Raw genomic sequence first — 6,569 nt, forward strand, 5'->3', positions numbered from 1 at the left:
CGGTTGATAACTGGTACAGTTTTAAAAACACTGGTTAAATGTTTAAACTAGTTAAAAAAATTGAACATCTTCCAATTTTGTGAATCATTAACAGTCAACATAGCGAAACTACCCGGCAACTTTAGCAATATATTGTCCATGCATGGGGGTATTGGGTGTGTTCCATTCTGTCTCAAGTCATTTTTTTATCTTTAAAAAAATTATTCATATGACAATATATAATTAGTTTGAAACCATAATTATAACACCGTTCAAAATAGGTAAATCTTTGTGCCACTATATCTCAATCTTGTTATTTTCATTGCATATGCAAATTATTTTTTCCCCTTCAATATTAAAACGAATGCCTTCCTCTTCTAATAAGAAATGATGAAATATAATATTTTAAATTACCATCATGTTAATGGTTATTTTGATTGTAATCATTGTTGTTATTGTGATGCATATTATAAATATTTATGAATATACTTATGATTAAAAATATATTTTTTAATTTGATACAGTCCAATACAACCCCAAATGTGATACGATGCAATCTAGTGCATCTGCATCATTGTAATTCAGTGTGCCGTTGTGACACTCACCAAAATATTAGACAATTTGAAGCAATTGTAAAATATTAAGAATTGATACCAATTTGATCTTTGGAAATTTCTGAAAGTATCAATTTGGTCCCAAAAAAGAAAAAATCTAAATTAATTCTCAAATATAAAAAATATGACCCAAAATAGTATTTATTAAGATCATAAAAGATGTTATAAATAACTAATTTAATATATATCTAATTTATTTGGATTTTCTAATTTTTCAATAGATACACAAAATTGAAATGGCCAAGTCTTCGTTCAGTACATAAATACAAGTATATGAAGTCCAAGAGGATTATGTGACGCACTTAATTTCCCAATGTGTTGGCTAGTACTTAGATTAGCTATTTTAAAACTTCTATCAAATTGGATATCAGTTGAGTGAATGATGTAGAGAAATAGCTAGTAGACAAATAAATACTGAGGAAGAACTACCGTTTAATATTTTTTATTACTAAATAACTTGAATTCCCATCTGTATATTATTTCTTAATAAGTTAAGCCTTCATCATATGGTTTCGTGGTGTAGTTGGTTATCACGTCAGTCTAACACACTGAAGGTCTCCGGTTCGAACCCGGGCGAAGCCAATTTGTATTTTTCGTAATCCTTTTCTTTTAATGTTTAAGGTCAGTTTTGGACAGAGCCCACATTGAATGCTACTTGTGTACAAAAGTCCATATTCTCAGAAATAAGGCCCCTTCAGTATTATTTTTCCCTCAAGCTCTATTTACATTTTACAAGTTCAGTATTTTTCCTACGACAGGACAAAACTGAACAACATCAGAAGGACGCGTACAAATGAAACCAAAGGTTAGTTTCTTAATCAGCAAATAAAATCAGTAGAAGATTCTTCTTATTCTATCAAAGCATCTGTAAACCATTGTCATAACAGGTCCAGAACATTTGAGAAATTTGAGACTCTTTATTAGCTTCCTTTATTGAGTTTGGCTTGTTTAGTTTAAATGGTACATAGTATTTTACAAGGTGATACTGATGAACATGCTGCAAGTAAGGTGCCATAAGGAGCACTTCTTGATTTGAAGGACCTTGGACGCCAAAACCTGTAGTTTTTTTATAAGCGTAATATGTAAGCACCTTTAATGTAAAGATTTGTACACAGTCAATATATCGTACACCATTCATACATTTACTTTTTTGAAGAATCAATTGTTATTAAAAATAAGTGGTGAATGATGCAATAATAGTATATAAAATATATATTTTTTTTTCTCTTTGAGTATCTCCTAATGAATTCAAACTAGACATTCAACGGATTGTATTTCTTTATCTCCATTTCATATCTATTTCCCTAATCCACTGGTCACGAATATTTCAAGCAAAATTTAATTCAATGTTTTCCTATACATAAATTATTCAAAGTTTGAAATCTTGTCCGTTTCGTTAGGACATGGACTGATGATGTTACAAAGGTGGATAGGAGAAATGCTACCATGTTTATGGAACAACAATGCGTGTTACCCAACGATTTTTACGGTTGATTAAGTTAATTTGGCTAAAGTTTAATATGAATATAGCTAAAAACAAAGATAAAGATCTTCATGAGCTTATAGAGATAAACTTGGATAATAATATAAGTAAAGACAACTAATAAAATATTAATAATAATTTAATTTTAATTAATATTTAATTGATAACATCAACCAACATAAATATTCTTGTTACGAATATGACCTATTGTCTACACAAGTTTTTATCACATTTATAGGCATACATTTGTACACTCAAAAAACATATGCATACATCAATTAATTATTAAGTGGGCCCGACCGGTGTACCTAGGTCTTTTGTTATGGGTCATGTTCAAAAACGACTCTATCAAGTTGACGTGGCCAGCCTATTGAACAATTTCATGAGAAAATAAAAACTGATAAGACTTTATGAATTTAAGGTATTTTGCCCATTAGAGAGATATTAGGATACTTTTCTATAGTTGAGATTTTGATGAGTAAGATAAAATTGTCATGGGACAAGTTGGAGCTAGCTCTCATTATACTTGGACTAAATTAGATCATGTTAAAAAAAATTGTTTTATCTTATATATTTTTCAAATTGTACCACAAATAGACTTGGGACTGAAATGGGTCAACCCAGATAAGGTCAATAAAAATAATTAAATAATTAAATTTATTTTTTATAAAATATTTTTAATAAAGTCAACTTTTTAGTACTACTAATAATATGTTTTCAATCAGTATAGTTTTATATCATTAGACCAACTCCTTGTTGGTAAAAAAAGAAAGTAGGAAATTTAAATCAACTTATAACGGAATAAACAATATTGAAAAAGATTGTTATTTTATAACAAACTGACCACGTTCAATATATACCATAGTTGCTATTTTATAATACAATGTGATTAGGAACTACGAGAAAAGTTAAATCATCAAACCAAATATGAAGGTAAAGATTGCTATTTATTTCTCTCTTCATTGCTCCAAAGTTTAATCTTTTTAAAGCTCTGGTTTAAGCAATCAACGTACTTTCCTCCAAAATAAATAAATGAATGAATTTAAATTTCGTGTGTTACAATTTCATTCCTAAAAAAATTGAAACTTTTAATCATGAATGTAAGTTAAAATAGTTAGTATCAAGTCATTAAAAATATTTAAAAAAATTACTTTGACTCATATTTGATATTTTTTGAATTATTTTTTTTTTAAATTTTTCTCGGATCGAATTGGTACACATAAAAATTTTGATAGACAAAAATAGTTACTTAACTCCAAATTGTGCCGAGAGAGGTTCAGGTCTCATTATGCCTAGTGTTAGGTTCGGGTTCAAAAACTAAACTCAATCAATATTTAGGACCGGGTAGGGAACAAGCATGACCTGACTTGTCTCATCCCATATTCACTTACTCACCATGTTTGTATGTGTTTCTGTTCAATTGTGCACATAGTAATGACACCTTTTTTAGTCGAAACTATCATTGACTCTCTAATTTTTTTATCATATATACATTATTACTAATATATACATATATCATTTTATATGTCAAATTACATACTCATAATAATAATAATAGGTAATATCGAGAAGACTTTATCTAAATGGGTATGCATAATATATTTAATCAGGCATAAGTTTAAATTTAAAAGCTGACCAATCGACATTTAGGATCAACTTCGGAAATAATTCCAGGTTCAAAAAATAACTCAATCAATATTTAGATGGGAAAATCTTAACCATCATCTGACGATGACGAGGACTAGAGAGAGTAATGCAATATTTATATAATGTTTAGGCAATGTTTTAGACTTTTGTACTAAGAAGGGGAAATGTAGGTGTTTTAGGCTTTGTGAAGTCTGGGATGAAGAAGGAGAAATGTCAAAGGGTGACACATGCAAATTGCACAAAGATATTATGTTTTTTGTGGCTGTGAGTGAGGTTATCCAGCATCCACATTTTTTTATGGTGGTCTAAACTCTATGAGGGAAGCCCGATAGCTTGATTTTAATGTGACCCATTCAGGTCGGCTTAAAAGCCCGATTTTTATATAATGTCATCATAATTTAATATCCATAACTTATACTTTTTCATTTTTTGATGGACTGGCCCGATTGACGATGACCATTTTGACAGTTCTATATTCACCCAATGCCCCAACGTATTTTATCTCCCATAGGGATCAAGAGCTCGAGTAAGAAATAAGCAAATTTTTACTATCATATATGGGTAAGCAGGGCTCGACCCTATCTACTCGTTTGATATAACCCAATCATGATCGGGTCTAAATAAGACCGGGTCTAATTAGATCTAGGGCTGGGTTCAGTTCAAAAATAGATTCTGTCAATATTTAGAGTTGGATAAGGACCAAACATGACCCGACTCGTCTATTCTCATAGTCACTCACTCGTCATGTTTGTATGTGTTTCTACTCAAATGTATACAAAGTAATGATACCCTTTTAGTCGAAAGTATTATTGATTCTTTAATTTTTTATCATATATACATGATTAATAATGTATATACATATATTATTTTATATGTCAAATTACATATTCATAATAATAAATAATAGAGAAAAAATGTATGCACTGACAGTGTACAAGATTTATACACTGTCATTGTATCATCCACCATTGATGTTTAATTATTGTTGACTTTTCAAAAAAAGTAATCCAAATGAAGGGTGAATGATAGTGTGCATGTGTATAAATCGTTATACTGTCAGTGTACAGATTTTACACTCTAAATAATATTATGAAATTATTTTCTAAAATGAGTATGCATTATATTTAATCTAGTCTAGGGTCAGGTTTAAAGGCTGATTCAATATTTAGGGTCAGATTAGCTTCGAGTCTATGGTCAAGTCTGAGTTCAAAAAAAAATAATGCGACCAACATTTAGGACCGGATAAGGACAAACCTTAATTTGTCCAAACTCGACCCATACTCACTATCATATATGTAACAACTTAATTATTCAATAGTATACTCAATAATTATGAATACCCTCCCCTTTTTTCTTTCTTATATCCCTATTCATAGAGATTTAATTCATGCCATAATTCAGAAACTAATGTTTAATTATTTTCGTAATCGACGATGCTGGGTCACTTTTTCCTTTTTCCTATTGTTCTTTTTTTGCAAGTAAAATAAAGGGGACTTTAAAAAATTAAAGGATTATTTCGTTCCTAATAATCATTTATTTAATTAGTGAATAAAAGAATACTCTATATCCTAATTGTACTGTCTTATTTTTGATATGCCAATTATGGACATAATCACCACTATGTTAATGTCATTACTATATGGTGCAAACCAAATATTGAGCGTCATATCTTATCATGCCTTTTTATCATATGGTGGTTACCAAACTTACAAAACAAATTTGTTATGGAAAACGAAATTATTCATTAAAAGTTGCCAACTTTTATCACAACAAATCAAATTATAGTTATGGAAGTGATTAATAAAGCACCAATTAACTGTGTGTTAGGTATATTAAAGTAAGTTGCATTTAATGAATTGATTGATTGGGATACCTCATCCCCTTATTTTCTTTCGAACTATATACTTTTTATTCTTTAAATGTGTTCTCAATCAACTTTTTTGTTGTTGTTGTTGATAAGCTCTGTATACTTAGACCTTAAGAAATTTCGCTTATTGTAACATAATGGTCAACTTTCGTTGGAACTTAAGGCTTCCAATATTGGGGAATCAAAATGGCCAATTATAATAAATTTTGATTCCACGGATAGTCCAAAAGTGAAAAAAGGCAGGCAATAAGAAAACCGTGATAATTCTGTCATCTTTCTTGAAAGTTAAAGTGAGTTAAAGTATAGCTCCTATCAAGTAGTTCTTTTTAAATAAATAAATAGTTTGTCAATCAAGGAAAAAATGGTTGATCATGCTTTTCAAGATGGTTATCAAAACCAAACTAACAAAGGGATTAACAATGATAGAAAGACTTGTGGGATCTTTAATGGCCATTTCGTTTCACCTGCCTTCAAAACAGACATCAATTGTTCCAATTTCTTTTCTCCAACCAATAAAAAAATGTTACTTAATTAAAAATAAAAATTCTAAAAACACAAAATAACATTTTGTATATTATTTAGATAAAATTAATTGGCTAGAGACATAAAAACATAATCATTTTTGGGACTCAAAATCTGTATCGGCCTTTCATATCAATCTTAAAAGTGTATTTGAGATTGATCTTTTCTACTTATCCTAAACTCTAAACAGTATGAGAAGTATAAATGAAAACTTTAAAAGTTGTGTCAAGGGAGCGTTATAAAAATATATTTTAAGAAATACAAATAAGGAAAAATAAACTTTAAAAAACTGAGTTTTAAAATTTTCAAAGCTTTAAAAAACTGAGTTTTAAAATTTTCAAAGATTGAAAATATCATTTTTCAAGTGAAGTGTCGGTTATGTGTCTACGCAACCTAACCAAAAGTAATTGAACTATTAGCATTTGATATATGATTCAATAAAACCTTAAACCATTTT

General features: G+C 29.3%; 1 non-coding gene across 1 annotated transcript; it reads left to right on the forward strand.

Moving 5' to 3' along the window:
* TRNAV-AAC lies at positions 1,102 to 1,175 on the forward strand. Its single transcript has one exon. It is a non-coding gene; the product is annotated as a tRNA-Val (tRNA).

The sequence above is a fragment of the Lupinus angustifolius genome, chromosome LG05 (genome assembly GCF_001865875.1).
Source record: "Lupinus angustifolius cultivar Tanjil chromosome LG05, LupAngTanjil_v1.0, whole genome shotgun sequence".
NCBI classification, from domain to species: domain Eukaryota; kingdom Viridiplantae; phylum Streptophyta; class Magnoliopsida; order Fabales; family Fabaceae; genus Lupinus; species Lupinus angustifolius.